This window comes from Myotis brandtii, unplaced genomic scaffold (genome assembly GCF_000412655.1).
Source record: "Myotis brandtii unplaced genomic scaffold, ASM41265v1 scaffold923, whole genome shotgun sequence".
Taxonomy (NCBI): Eukaryota; Metazoa; Chordata; class Mammalia; order Chiroptera; family Vespertilionidae; genus Myotis; species Myotis brandtii.
Genome location: NW_005371804.1, coordinates 137,792 through 153,721, shown reverse-complemented (window position 1 = coordinate 153,721; position 15,930 = coordinate 137,792).

Genomic DNA, 15,930 nt, shown 5'->3' with positions numbered 1-15,930 from the left:
GGGGGAGCTCTGCTCAGCCACAAGCCAGGCTGATGGCTGCCAGTACAGCAGTGGTGGTGGGAGCCTCTCCCGCCTCCTCAGCAGCACTAAGGAGGTCCGACTGCAGCTTAGGTCTGCTCCCCGCTGGCCAGTGGACATCCCCCGAGGGCTACCGGGCTGCCAGAGGGATGTCTGATTGCCAGCTTAGGCCCAATCCCCTGGGGAGCAGGCCTAAGCCAGCAAGTGGTCATCCCCCGAGGGGTCCCAGACTGTGAGAGGGCACAGGCCAGGCTGAGGGACCGCCCCCCCCCGGAGTGCACAAATTTTTGTGCACCGGGCCTCTAGTCTACATTAATAAAAGAGAAACATGCAAATTGGTGTCACTCCGCTATGCCCACCAGCCAATCAGGGTGAGTATGCAAATTAACCCAACAAAGATGGTGGTTAATTTGCATATGCAGGTGTGGAGCAAAGCCTGAAGGCTCCACCCGAGCAAAGAGACTGAAGACTGAAGAGGCTTGGCTTCTCCACTGCGGCCAGAGCAGAGGCCTGGGTCCCAGGTGCCGGAGGAAAACCAGTGCCAGCAGCCAGGGAAAGGAAGGCCTATTGCATGAATCTCTTCATGCACTGGGCCTCTAGTGCATATATAATGAGGATAACCACTCTCAGAAGTTCCGTAGCAAAGGTGGGGTCTCCCACCCCCATCCCCACCAATGCCGGGCCCAGGAGATTGCTGGCCACCACTTGCTGAGATGCCCACCCAGGCCAGTGGCAATACTATTTATAAATCATTGCAAATGCAGCTCTGAGACTGTGCATCCTGAGGGATTTTTTTTTTTTTTTTTTTGGAATTTGGGAGATTTGCATTATTTCAAAGTTTGAGCATAAAGAGATATTCGACTAATATTTTTAGCCTATTTTAAAATCACAAAAGTTCAAATTAAAATAAAGCATATTCACACTGTAATTTGAGTTGTGGTGATGGCTCTAAAGAAATCTTTGAAGGAGGGGTGCAGTGGGGTGAGATCCCCTGAGGAAGTTGGGTTTGAGCTCAGATGGGAGTTGGCATGTTTGGGGTGAAGTGAGTAGGAAGGCTCATGGGGTTAGATGAGGCCCCTTTGGGAAGTCCCCCTTCTTCCCCATAATCTAACATCACCACGGTTTCCACCACACTCAGCATTTGGGGGTGTGGTGGGGGTCACTGGCGGTCATTTGAGAATCCTTCCTGCAGCCACTGCACTGTGTGCTATTGGCCAAGCAGTCCCGGAGTCCAGGTTCAGGGAGTGGGGGCTCAGACCCCTCGGCGGAAAAATGCTGAAGAACTTGGGGTCGTGTTTTAAAGCCACCACATCCCCGAATCATTTGGGCTGTGAGGAGAGGACATGAGGCATGGGAGGAGCTGACCCGCACTCACAGAGGCATCCTAGACACCCAGGCTCCCAGCCCAGGCCCTCGGGGTGCCAGCTGTCCTCTGGGTGACAAGAGGCCTGGGAGGACAATCTGGCCTTGTCACCGGGCAAAGAGTGGTGTTTGCTGATGGGCGACAGGGCTGCCAAATGTGCCAAAGCCCAGCCGACTTGGCTCAGTGGTTGAGTGTCGACCCATGAGCCAGGAGGTCACAGTTCGATTCCCAGTCAGGGCACATGCCTGGGTTGCGGGCTCCATCCCCAGTAGAGGGCGTGCAGGAGGCAGCCGATCAATGGTTCTCTCTCATCACTGATGTTTCTATCTCTTTTTTTCCGTCTTCCTCTCTCCCTCTCCTCTCCCTCTCTGAAATCAATAAAAATATTGTTTAAATGTGCCCACACTTTTGAAAGCCGTCATTAAATGTGGAGGCTCTCTGTTGGTGCCCCGGCCCTCACTTAATTACTGTCCTGCTCACACACTAATTCAGGTCACATAATGGCCGGACAGAAAGCAAAATAAGGAAACTTCGATTCTAAAAGACAATAAAAAGTCTCCTGAAAATGAATTCCAAAGCACAGACAAGTATAAAGTGCCGTTGGAACATCATCATCTAATTTCTTCTCGTCTATTTTTACTGCAGAATTCTCATGTAGGCCTGTCACACGGCTTGACGGAGCGCAGGTGCGCGCTGAGAAGCGCCTGCACGGCCCTTTTTTGGCAATCGGGGCTCAGCTGCCTGGAGACGCAGCTCGGATGTCAGTGTCGGCCCCAGCAAGGCGTCTTGCTTGCTTCTAGGATGCGAGTGCAATTTGCTTTGACTTCAGAGACGAACATCCATCAAGCAAACCCTTCTCTCCAAAAAGATATGCTGCGGTCCACCCCCTCAGGACCTCCTCGTGTGACCTTGTTTGGAGATAGGTCTGCACAGAGAAGTCCAGTTGAAATGATGTCATTAGGGTGGGCGCTAATCCAATAGGACTGGTGGCCTTATAAAAAGGAGGAATTTGGCCCGGCCGGCTTGGCTCACTGGTTGAGCATCGACTTATGAACCAGGAGGCCATGGTTCAATTCCCAGTCAGGGATCATGCCCAGGTTGTGGGCTCGATTCCCAGTGGGGGACGTGCAAAAGGCAGCCAGTCAATGATTCTCTTTCATCACTGATGTTTCTATCTCTGTCTCCCTCTCCCTTCCTCTCTGAAATCAATAAAAATAAATTTTGTTTTAAAAGGAGGAATGTGGACCTAGCCACAGACATAGAGGAAGACACGGGGGAGACCACGGGGGAGGCCGCATGAAGACGGAGGCAGAGACTGGAATTAGGCCATAAACCAGGGACCGCCCGGGGCCACCAGGAGCGGACGAGGCAGGACGCATCCTCTGCTGCAGGCTTCAGAGGGCGCGGGCCCTGCGACGCCCTGACGCCTTGCCTCTGGCCCCAGGACTGTGAGACGGTGCCCTTTCTAAGCCACCCGGGGTGGTCCTTTGCTCCACAGCCCCAGACGCTCAGACACCAGTGCTTGCCGGCCTCCCGGCTGTCCCCAGGGCTCCGCCCCGTCATTGAGAACAGGGTGCCCAGTTAGCTTTTGTGGTTCAGTGTCTCTCTGCCCAGTTAGCTTTTGCGGTTCAGTGTCTCTCCTGTCCCCACTCTGCCTGCAGTCCCCTGGCGTGTCTCCTTCAAAACTGAAGTCAGTCAGTGGGTTCTCTGGGTTTTTTTATCGTACGCCACGGAGATCTGCATTTCAAGCCCTGCACTGGCTTAATATTACCTTCACGTCCCCCTGCTGTTTAAGTATTTCTTTTGTGGATTTTTCGGGCCAGAACCTGCTGGCTGGCTATACTGGGGTATCCACACACCCCATTACTGTACCCTAGTGGTTCCATGGACCACATTGGAGACTTCTACCTGTGAATGAAACTTTACCTTTGGGATCTCCCTCATCTGAATTCTGATGAGGCGACCACATGTCTGTCTTTCTATTCCCAGCAACGCTTGATACAGTGCCCCGTGCAAACAGTGCCCATGCAAACAGTGCCCCATGAACAGCTGCTGGCAGCCCCCAATATCCATTTTCCCATCTTCTGTGGCCACAGAATCCTACTCTTTAGCTGGACACCAATGCAGACGGCATCTCCCAGCCCTCCCCTCTACCCCGAAGCTAGGCATGGCCGTGGGGCAAATTGTGGTGAGTGCAGCATGAATAGATTCTGCCCTTAAAGAGCAGTATTCTCCTCTCCCTCCCCCCCACCCCCCACCTTCCTGCGGACTGGAGAGTGGAGGTGGGAATGGCTCATCTCTGGGTAAAGCACACCCAGGGGTGGCGGATCAAGGAGAAAGACAGGAGCAATCAAGTCCTAGAAGCTTCTCCAAAGAGGACGAGCCCACACCTAGGCTCTCGCAGAGAGAAATAAATTTCTCCTTTGTTTAAGCCACTGTTGTTTTGGTCTCTATAGCAGCCAAACCAAACACTAACTCACACATTTGGATTCATAGATAAAAGCTAGGTGCCATTAGGGAAATTCAAGATTTACTGGGCAAAGTCTGGGTCCCAGGGAGTGAGAAAGGACGTGGATCGGGGATCACAAACTTAACCTCTACCCACTGGGTTTCTCTTCTGTACAGCAGAGATGCTAAGATCTACCGCATGGCTGCTTAGCCTGGGTTTCTAAAGAGGAGGAGCCTGGAAAAAAGGATTCGTGAGCAAGGAGTTTACCTGGGAGGTGATTCCAAGGAGCAGAGAAGAGAAACCAAAAGCCTGCTGTGTGTCCTTGGGCAAGTGGCTGCACCTCTCTGAACTCCCAGGATCCCCTGCCTCCTGGTATCCGTGCTTCTGTGTAATGTCCTCCCTTTGAAGGAAAGGCGTCAGGGGGCCAGAAGGAGGAGCTCACACCGGGCCTGAGCGTGAGCCAGCAGCTTCCGGAATGTGCGTTTTGAGGCATCTCCTGCACCACACTCTCCTTACGAAACCAACTCTCCACCCCACAGAGGGGCATCCCCAATCCACGTCCTTCCTGATCCCTGGCCGCCATTTTTAACCCTGGTGGCCTGTCCCTCTGCCCAGAACGGCAGCTGGCAGCGGGGACCGGACCTAGATGGGCGACCAGAGCCCATTCCCTGGGAACTTAGGATTTAACCCCAGGACTCTAGTTGGTCTCTGGTGCCACCTGAGGGGGAGGTGACAGCCCGGGAACTGGGGGGTCATCACAGGAGTGAGGGCCATTCCCTGGGAACTTAGGATTTAACCCCAGGACTCTGGTGCCACCTGAGGAGGAGGTGACAGCCCGGGAACTGGAGGGTCATCACAGGAGTGAGGAGGAGGAGAAGGAGGGAAGAAGGGAGGAGAGAGAAGGACACAGAACCACAAAGCAGCAGGGACCCTGTGGCTCACCAGCACCGGGGAGCCCAGGCCTGCCTCTTTGCTGCGTCCCAGCTCCCCATCGGGAACCCACGGTCCAGGTGGGCATCGTGTTCTGGTTCCAGAAGCCCCTGACACGCCCCTGTGCTCCCGGCAGCTCCGCAGCCCCTCGGCCTCTGGTCTGTGTGACACCATCAGCGCTGTCACCCAGATGACACCGGTGCCTGGTACAGAATCAGGGCCCCCAGCCCTGGTCCTCCCGCCCATGTTCAACGAGGGGACACGCTACGTTATCATTAATTCACCCAGAAACGGGTGTCTTTGGAGACTGTTTCCCCAGGACGTCTCCCCCACAGTGAGCGGCTGGGTCTTGGCCTCGGAACCACGCTGTCGCCTCCCCATATGTCAGAGACCCAAGGAGCACCCACCCCTCAGCCCCTCCGGGCAGCTCCTGCATGAGCCCCGCCCTGCAGCCTTGAAGTGTCTGCTGCATTCCTGCCTCGGGGACATGCCTGACGTTCCAGTCCCCCTGGATGTCCCCTAGGCCATGGGACACCCAAATGATCCAGCCCATCTTCCAAGATCTGTCGCCACCTAGTGGCCAGGCGGGGAAACGGTGGTGAGAACGCAGGTGGCCTGTGGCCTCCTCAGGGACCAGCCAGGTGAAGGGGCCTCACCTGCGGGCCCCTACAGAGTCAGAGGACCCTGGAGACAAGTCCGTCAGAAGCCACACAACAGGCTTCCATCCGCCGGCTGACAAGCCACAGTGAGAACCACAAGCTGGCCCTAGGGGACATGCGCATTGAAGGGGCCCCACACCTCTCTCCCCCGGGAGCTGCCCTCACCCCCCCTCTGTGGGCTGCTGTGGACCTGCCATTGCTTCTCACCACCATGCTCGTCAGGCCACAGCGGGCTGGCCCAGAAGTGGGATGGGGCGGTGAGAATTCCCCGACGTGAGACCCAAAGGACATGTCAGTCTTCATCCAGGGCTGGAGGCGTGACATGCCAATGGCCTGGTGGCATGTGCACAGAAGGGCAGCACACAGGGGGCGGGGGAGGCATCGGGGGCAGCAAGGGGGGCAGGTGGGGCTCTGGCTGTGCCTGAGACCCAGCTCGTCCGTGACATCTGGGGATCACCAAGCATCCTTCTAATCCACTGCTCATTTGTGTTAAAATCATGCTCCCTGCATTTCTGACGCTGGCAACCAACCAAACTTGGTCTTTCAAGTGGTGGCCCCAACTCAGGCCCAGCTCACAGCCACAGACCGGCTGCCAGGCTGCCACAGACACTGGTCCCTGGCCAGAGGGTCAGTCTTCATCCAGGGCTGGAGGCGTGACATGCCAATGGCCTGGTGGCATGTGCACAGAAGGGCAGCACACAGGGGGGCGGGGAGGCATCGGGGGCAGCAAGGGGGGCAGGTGGGGCTCTGGCTGTGCCTGAGACCCAGCTCGTCCGTGACATCTGGGGATCACCAGGGCGGGGAGGCATCGGGGGCAGCAAGGGGGGCAGGTGTGGGGCTCTGGCTGGGCCTGAGACCCAGCTCCGTCCGTGACGTCTGGGCGTCACCCAGCATCCTTCTAATCCACTGCTCATTTGTGTTAAAATCATGCTCCCCGCATTTCTGACGCTGGCAACCCACCAAACTTGGTCTTAGAAGTGGTGGCCCCAACTCAGGCCCAGCTCACAGCCACAGACCGGCTGCCAGGCTGCCACAGACACTGGTCCCTGGCCAGAGGGCCTCAGGGTGCGCCCTCGTCTGCGCCACCCGGTTTCAGTGCCGGTTGGGAGGTGAGCATGGAGAGTCCCCTTAGGAGTCCCCAGGTGCTCCCCATGCTCACATCGTGTTGCCGCTCCAGGCATCACACCCACTGCACGGCGCCCCAGGTTCCAGGCTGGCATTTCTGCTTTACCGTGGGAAAATCTTCTCACATCTTCCAGCACCTTCCAGGCCTGGGTTCTGGTCTGTCTGTTTGCCCAACTGCACTTTCTGCCCTAAAATTCTGTGAGGTTCACTCACTTGAAATAAACGTGCTGTTCATAATGACAGTCCATACTTTCATACGCTACACAGTCCATGCCACAGATACGGCAGAAAACAGAAGCACAATTCTATAGCTCGGCTCCTGCCCCCCCACCCAAAGGTGGGCCTTGTCAGGCATGGGCAGTGGTCCCCGGAGCTCAGCCTGCAGCGACAAGCCTGAGCTGCATTCTAAGCAAGAGCTGGTTTCCATGCCGGTTCTGTCCTTACTGTCTACATGATCTCACCTCACCTCTCCGAGCGAGGGTTGCCAGACTTAAGGGGGAGGAAACAAAAACAGACCATCTAGTATAAATATGTTTCAAATATCGCATGGGATCTACTTCTGCTAAAAAATTCTTCATTGCTTATGTGAAAATTTGAGACATACTGAAAAAATGTGTTGATTATCTGAAATTAACCGAACGCCCTATATTTTACCTGGAAAACTTTCATGCCCCATGTCTTCATGAATAAAATGAGGATAATATTATATGTACCTTTCACTTGTGTACTGTGTTGATTTTATGAAATAACATATGGAAAGCATTGGTGTATCATATAAAAGCTCAATATAATTATTACTCTTGTATCTAGTGTAGGTTTGCTTTTCTTTGAGAGTCTAACTTTATGCCTGTTGCTCCTGGGAAATCCTTCATAGGTTTCCTTTTTACATACAAACTATTGAAGTTTGGATAATACATGACATTTTCATCCCAGGTACATGGGTGAAACATTTCTATTACAATTCTCTGAGTGACAATTGAAATGGTTTCCTTCTTATCGACCACCAGATGGCACTGCAGGGCAATGAACTGAATAAGAAAGAATTGCACATAAAATTTTATTTTAATAACATGCTGAAGTTGGTTCCCTCCCCACAGAAAACACACACACACACACGCACACACACACTTCATCTTATTCTGTGATATTGGATGAGTCAGTAATTCTATAAATGCTCACCCTAAAATTGGAAAACACACAAAAAAAGACTATCAATCAAACTAATTATAAAGTCTATGAGTGATTATTCTTCAGCCATATTTTCTTCTTGAATAAAATAAAATTACTTTTCTACTTTCATAATTCAGGCTAAAATTAGCCAGAACATTGTTTAAACTCTACAAGATCGGGGATCTCCTTTCTTACTTGTTCACAACGTATCTTTAGAATCTAGAACAAAAGCACCCATAGGTGAGTGCTCCATGGAGAATGAATGAACCCATGAATGGACTAGTTTATTAAGAAGGTCAATATATGGACCTCCAGTAGCTTAGACAGAACTTTATGGAAGTTGGAATAACGTAACCCAGTTAAAAACAAAAGCATATAATTATTTACATTTACAAAGAGGCCTTTACCAGGAATCATCAACTGTAGGTCTTAAAAGAGAGGATGAAATGCTCTTCTTGAGGACAAGGGGTTAGTTAGAATAAAAAGCTAGAATTTTTACCAGCTCCGTTTTTGCTGATTCCACCCTCAATATGAAAATAAAGGGTTTTCTTTTCCCTTCTAGTGAAGAAAAAAGCACATTCAAGGGAGATTTTAAGACCCAGTGTCCAGGAAATAGCATTCACCAAGCAACAAACTGGTCAAAGATAAAAATATTTTTCCAGGCCAATGCACCAAGAAAAACACTAAATAATTTATTTTTCAGTTCTCTGAATAAAACACACCAAAAAAAAAAAGGAGCACTTCAAAAAATGTCCATCAGCAAAACAGAAGAAGAAAAGAAGCATTTCAAACACCGAGTCCTATTTGCTTTTTGAAATTTAACAAACCCTGGCCGGGTTGCTCAGGTGGTTAGAGCATTGTCCTGATACAGCAGGATTACAGGTTCAAGCCCCAGCCAGGGCACATACAAGAATCAACCAATTAATGCATAAATAAGTGGAACAAGAAATTGATATTTCTCAAAAAAAGAAAGAAAGAAAGGAAATTTAACAAAAGAGAAAATTTCCCATGCTAACCAAATGTGTTGCATTGTTTAGTACAAAATGAAGTTGTGGCCATAATAAAACTCCAGCATTACAGGATTATCCGCAATCGCGTCCCAGGGGCAGCTGGGAAACGGAAAGGAGATGGAAGACACACTGTAAGTGTCCATGGTCAACACCGATGCTCCCTGGTGTTGACTCTCAAAGCACAGTCTTTATAAGAAAAAGGAAAATCCAATGAAGATTTTTTTTAAAAGGAAAAGGAAAATCTAGATTTATCACCAAAACAGGAAGTTTCATGACAAAGGATTATTTAGGCGTAAGGACGCCTTCCTCCATCGGAATCTGTCCCTTTTAAGAAAACTTGCCTCACCCCACCGCCCCCCTCTCAGCAGTAAGTCCTCAACCGCGCAGTCTGGCGCCTAAATGAACACGCAACACAGGGCGGTCAGGACAGCAACGCAGCTCAGGAACGGGCTCGCTCAGCCCACGTGCTGCTCAGGGACCGGCTGGCTCGCTGGGGTTCTGTGCCCGGAGCCCACACCTCGGGGCCAGGCCTCAGACCAACTCAGGTCCTCTGGCTGCAAACAGCATCTCACCTGGCTCACCAGCACCATGTGGGGGATGCGGGGCAGCTCCAAGAATGGATGGAGCTGAGAACTGGGGTTAGAAGCAAGACCAGACCCTGGTATCTACCCAGCAGGGCTTCTCCTCCTCTGACTCAGGCCCCACCCGTGGCATGAACGTGCCCCCACCACCTTTTCCCCTCCGTGGGCAATTCCCCTCAAGGTTAAAGTCTCAGGGAGCGTCTGCGTGTCATGTGCCTGCCCATGACTAGAGCTGGCAGACAGCTTGACTCCCCAGACACACACACACACACACACACACACACACACACACAGGGAGAAGTACTTTCCCAGGAGATTCCCTGTTTTTAAGAATTTAAACAATAAAGAATTTAAAAAAAAAAAGAAGGGGGATGGGTGCTGGATAACAGCTGTGCAGAACCGAGGAGACTGCCTCTGGCTGAGGCCTGCCTGCTCAGGGAGAGCACACTGCTGGCCTCGGGGAAGTGCTCCACCGGGGGGCGCTCTCTCCCCGTGCCTCTCACAGTCCTGCCCCAGGGAGGTCGGAGATGTAGGCCGAGCCCTGGGGGAGAGCCCTGGGGGAGAGGCACCCAGCGGGGCCCTGCCCCTCACACACACACTCGGGGATGGCCTCGCCCCAGGGCATCTGCGCGCCCTGCACATTCCTGTCCTCCTGGGGAAGCGCACCTGGACTGAGGCTCGGGCCGGGCCTGGGACCCTGAACTCTTTCCTGGGAAATAGGTCTGGGCTTTGGGGCTGTCAGGACACAGGCCGAGCGGCTGTCAGGACACAGGCCGAGCGGGCTCCTTTCCGAGGTTGGCTGGGATCTGTGCTGCACTGCACACATGCCTCCTCTCCAAGGAGGCCCACCGTGGCTGCTGGAGTGGTCACCCGGGGCCCCCAGCAGCCAGGAGTGTTGCCTGCGTGACTCACAGGTTAGTATGTTCCCAGGAGTGGCCCTTGGCCAAAGGGAGCTGCCTCATTCGCCTCCTGAGGGCAGCCATACCCAATGCCCCCCAGGTGAGACAAAGGCCCCACCTCAGGCCTCAATCCAGGACACCCCTGAGGGGCCATTTCACCTCCCTAGCTTGGGGTTGGTGAGGCCTCTGCTCCCAGCACTTGGCTGTTGCTCAGTCCCCGGGCCTGTCCTGCCTCCATCCCCCCTGGAGGCCCAGTTTCTGCACCTGAGCCAGTTCTCAGGCTGAAGCCATTGACTGAAGGAGACACTGGGCTCTCAGGAGGGAGGACCTCAACACGACAGCAATGTACCTGGGAATTATTCTCGCCATTCCCCACAGGGACGCCCAGCCACTCAGTGAGGAAAGGGGACAGCTGCCGGTGTTAATACCAGGCATCCACGCGCCATCAGGTGCTCGTGTTGGAGCGAGGACGGGCTGGGGCAGATAACAGGCAGGCTTGGCCCCCGTCCAGCAGGTCCACACTCGCCCGGTGGCCACGTCCCTGTCCTCCAGGTGTAACTGGGACAAAGGGGCGTGGTGGATGACGACGCCCACATGTGCCGGTTGAATTGTATTTCCTTCCAAATTCTTATGTTGAAGTCCCAGTCCCCAGTGTCTCAGAATGTGACCTTGTTTGGCAATGGGGTGCTGCAAATGGAATTAGTTAGAATGAGGTCGCTGAAATGGGCCCTAATTTAATAGAACTGTTGTCCTTAGAGAGAGAGAGAGAGAGAGATTTGGACACCAGGACACACATGGAGAATGCCATGTGACGATGAAGGCAGAGATGGGGTGATGCTTCTACAGCCAAGGAACCCCGAGACGGCCAGCAACCAGCAGGAGCTGGGGGAGAGGATGGGACAGATTCTCCTTCACAGCCTCAGGAGGAACCAGCCCTCCTGACACCTTGATCATGGACCATAAGACCATAGACTTCTGTTGTGTAGGCCCCAGCTGTGGTTCTGTGTGTGGCAGCCCCAGGACACTGGTTCCTTGGCCTGTGGTTAGAGCCATCACAGTAGGGAAGGCCAAGCGAAACATGAAATTGAATTCCGGTCTAGACAGTAAATTACAAACAACATTTCCTAGGAGAAAGGACAGGCCTTTACAGGCCACTGCGGGGGCAGTAGATTCCATCACCTCCCCCATTTTATTCACTAACGGAGCCCCTTCCAATTCATAGCGGTTTTGGAAGGGAAAGGCGAACTACCGCAAACTCAACCCGGCAGTAGCCCTGAATACAGCTGTGGTGGCAGATGTGGTCTCTTTTCCAGAGCCGATTAGCACAGAGATGGCACGCAGCCACTTTGATGGATGCATGATTGTCCATCTTTATTAGGAAGGGGGATCAGAAGCAGTTTATATCCACACTAGAGGCCCAATGCACAAAGTTCATGCAAGAGTAGGCCTTCCTTCCCCCTGCCAGCACCGGCTTCCCTCCGGCACCTAGAACCTGGGCTTCCCTCCAGCCGCTGGCAGGAACCTGGGACCCGGGCTTCCCTCACAGCCCTGGCTTGTCCGGAAGGTCGTCCGGAAGGACGCCCAGAAGGACGTCTGGTCTAATTAGCATATTACGCTTTTATTATTATAGATGGGCTGGATAACGGTATTTATTTATAGCTCTGCCCAGGGCTATATTAGTTCTCCTACCCTCTGTTATAATATAATCTGAGAAGACCTGGGCCATCTGGGCATTGCTCAGAACATCACATCGGTCCACTCACTATATAGAGGGCACATTAAGCAGAGTGAATGGACAAAAGTGGCAAGTATGTTGGAGGTCTTTGTAAGACACATGTGCTCAGAAGGTGGGAGACAAAAGCTATGGGGATCCAGGGCATCAATACATTTGTAAGGGCCCAAAGGTCTGAGGAATTAGTGCCTCTTATGCCTCCTGCCTCTGAGAAGGAGGCACAGGCCTGGAGGACCACTCCGGGTTCTGGAGGTAGCACATTCCAAACCAGGGACCATTGCTCATCACATCTGTTGTGTGACACAGCAGGTGCCACCTCTCAGTGAAGCCCAGAGAAGGAAAGGCACTGCAGTAGGTCCAGGCTGTGGGGCAGTGGGCCTGTGGCTTGGTCCGCACTGGCTGGGAGACCTCCATACATCTGCGGTGGGAATTACACCAGGAGCCACTGGGACAAGCCCCAGCAGGAGAGTCCCAGTGCCGACCCCTGGGATTCTAGAGCAAGAGCATGCCAACGGCAGCGGAGAAATATACACTGCTTGAAATACAGTGTTTGTCTGGCCCTGGGTCCTGACAGAGACCGAGTCCCTGACCATGGATACCGCATGACCATGCAGCTGTAACTGCCCATCATGGCCTGGGTCTTGTCCAGACCTGTAAACTCATAAGGTCGGGCAAGCAATCAGCAAATAACTCTTACAGCAGAAGTGGAACCTGCAGAGGAGGAACCACAGGACCAGAATGCACACGTGAGTTGCACCAGTAGGTGGCCTACCCTCAGGTCATTGACCTCTGTTACTAGTATATCAGCATTTCTCCTTCAGTCCACTCCTGGGGCCACATGGGTGAGAACTGCCCCTTATTACCTGCCAAAGGGGAGGTAAAAGGCTAGGTTTAGTTCATAGATTACCCCCCAATCACCCTGCACAGAAATCTCCATCTCAGGGATCTCCTGGGGATCCTAACCTGTAGCAAGGTCTAGACTTTGGCGAGGTGGATGAAGTCTGGACTTTGAAGAAGTAATGGATGAAGGAGCATGAAGAAGAAAGTTCAGACTCAGGCCCAAAACACATTCTCTCAACCACAGTAGCCGGTGAATAAACTAAAACAGTTTGATGCCTATCTGACTCTACTTTTTGCTTCTTCGTCATTCAAAATAGAGGGAAATGAACCTTAGAAATCCCCACACACCTGGTTCCCCCATTTACTAGTTGAGTGCGTCTGAAACAATCATCGTGGACAGCCCATTCGGCTGCTATTATTAAATGGTCTAACCCGTATAAATTATTCAGCACAGGGCCTGGCATTTAGCTAGAGCCCTCAAAGCGCCAGTGTCTCAATCCACAAAGCTTAGGTGAGCCGCAGAGGAAGCGTTCCTTATTCCCTCCTCCCGCCTCCCAGGGTGGCATTTCATTCCCATGGGTCTTAGCATCTTGAATAAGTAGGAGATTCTGGGGGTCGAGTGTCATCCACCAGAGCCGCCATCTGCTGAGACACCCGATGCCTCCCTGGTTCTAGGCCAGCATCACCCTGAGGTGGCTGCGCTCCCTCTGGTCTCTGATGGTTTGGACCGTGAGCTTCCCCGAGGCAGATGTACCAGGTGAGAGGCTAGGCTTCGGAGTTAGTCCTGCATCTGCGTCTGAGCTCTGCTGTGTACTAACGGGGACATTTTGACCATCCTTTTTAACGTTCTAGTTTTAAATGTCTCCTTGGAGAAGGGAGTTCCTCCTCATAGTTTGGGTGCATGAAAGACAACAAAGGAAGTGGACCAGCCGAGTCCCGTGGGAAGACTGAAATCAATGTAATTCAACCTATGGTGGCCAAGATTTGTTTTTGCTGTACACAGGTTGCCAAAAATTTTCAAATCTTCACTAGTTTTTTTAAATCTCTGAGATAATATTATATCATGCAATTATGGTCATTATATTTGGGTTTACACATTGGCATTGTCTAGAGAAAACCCCCTTAAAATCATTGCATTGCACTGAATATATTGCTCACATGGCTCAAACAATGGTAAATATAATGTAATGCATGATAAATTGAGGGATAATTTAAGTCCTTTATATTTGCCGTGTTTCCTTAATTTTTTTTAATTTGTATTAAATGTATTGGGGCAACATTGGTTAATGGCGTTATATAAGTTTCAGGTGTACAACATTATAATCTGACATCCGTATACGCTATTGTGTGTTCACCACCCGAAGTCTAGTCCCCTCTGTTGCTTTATATATGACCCCTTTAACCCTCTTCATCTTCCCCCTAACCCTCTGGCAACCATCATTCTATTGTCCGTATCAATGAGCTTGTTTTTTGTTTGTTTGCTTTGTTTGTTCATTTGTTGCTCATGTGAGTGAAATCATACAGTCCTTGTCCTTTTCCATCTGACTTATTTCACTTAGCATAATACTCTTAATACTCTCAAAACCCATCCATGTTGTCACAAATGACAATCTTCTTATAGCTGGGTAGTAGTCCATCATATGTATGTATCACATCACTCTATAAAACAGTGTCTACAAGTAATTTTTAAATGTCAAGCAGCACAAAAGTTGCATAGTGAACAAGGGAGCCCCCCGCCCCACTACCAACCCTCGGTGCTCCTCTGCACGGCCAACCGCTCTTCCCAGTTCCCAGCAGATGCTTCCAGAGAGGGACTGGGAAGGAAACTATTCTCAACGCCATTTCCAAACCCAGTCAAGCTATCACCCCAGTGGGGGCCAACTAAGAAGATATCAAAGCAACAACAGCACACGAACAAGAGCTCACACATCTTATCATCCATGCACCTGTCTCTGTAAATGCAAAAGGGTGTGTTCCGCCCACACAAGAGGCTGAACCACACAGAAGGAAAACACTGATTCCAGGCATGAGACGCAGGATGCCAGCTGGGCAGCGAGCCTGGGGGGTGACCAGGGCACAAGGAGCTCGGGACAGAGGGCTCCACTGGAAGTTACATCAGAAAAATGATGCACTACCTTTGGCCACGTGACTAACAGACCTGACCAGCAGTCGAAGGAGGGAAGAATTAGTGATCGCTACATATATAAACAAAGCAAAGGGAAAATGGACAGATATTCATTCCAATGGAGTAGGAGGAACTTTAATGGGAAAAAACTGTAACCACACACAATATTGTGTCGTCCACCTGAGCCTCCATCAACTTGTCAACCGCAGTTCAAGTTTTCCTACCTCGGAGCATATTCCCTGGGTGGTTCCCCCTTGTGGGTCTCCGTCCAGACGGGAGCGTTGCACCTCAGCGGTTTGTGGAATTGAAGTGGTGAGAAAGGATATGGTTGCCTTTTACTTGATCTTAAGAAAAGGGCATCCCATAATTGACCACAAAGACTGACAGAGGCTCGGCTTTTTATGATCACTTGCATTTATTTAAAAAGGACTCGGTGGGGTTCCAAAATGGCAGCCGATTAAGTGGAAGCTACACTGACACTCACTCTCCCAGGGCCAAACTGGAGTTACAACTGAAATATCGAAAAACCATTCTACACAATCAGCTGGAGACTCGCTGGAGAGAACCCTGATAACCAAGGATGGAAAGTGGAGGTGGCAGAGAGACTAGTAGGAAGTCCCAAGGCGCAAGAAGGCTGGCCAGGCGCCCACAGACAGCAGCTGACATTCTGGAGGGATTACTTCAGCTGTGGGAGGTTCCCACTGAGAACTTTGGGGTCTACACCCCAAGCTGGGCTCCCCACCCCAGAGCACCAGAACTGAGAAAGCTGCCCACATGACATCCGGCTGTGAAAAGCAGCAGGGTTGCTGTCTGCCGGGGAGAGATGGCTGGAAATGCAGGCACCCTCTTAAAGGGCAAATGCACAAAATTTCATGTGCAGCCACTCACCTTGGGCTCCGGCAGAGGGAGGGCAGAGTGGACTGGAGCTGTCTGAGAATCCAGGGTTGAGGGCTCTGGGGTTGGAGCTCAGAAGGTGGGGCTCGGTTTCCTGTGCTGAGTCATTGCCCCCCCCCCACCCCGCCCTGCACC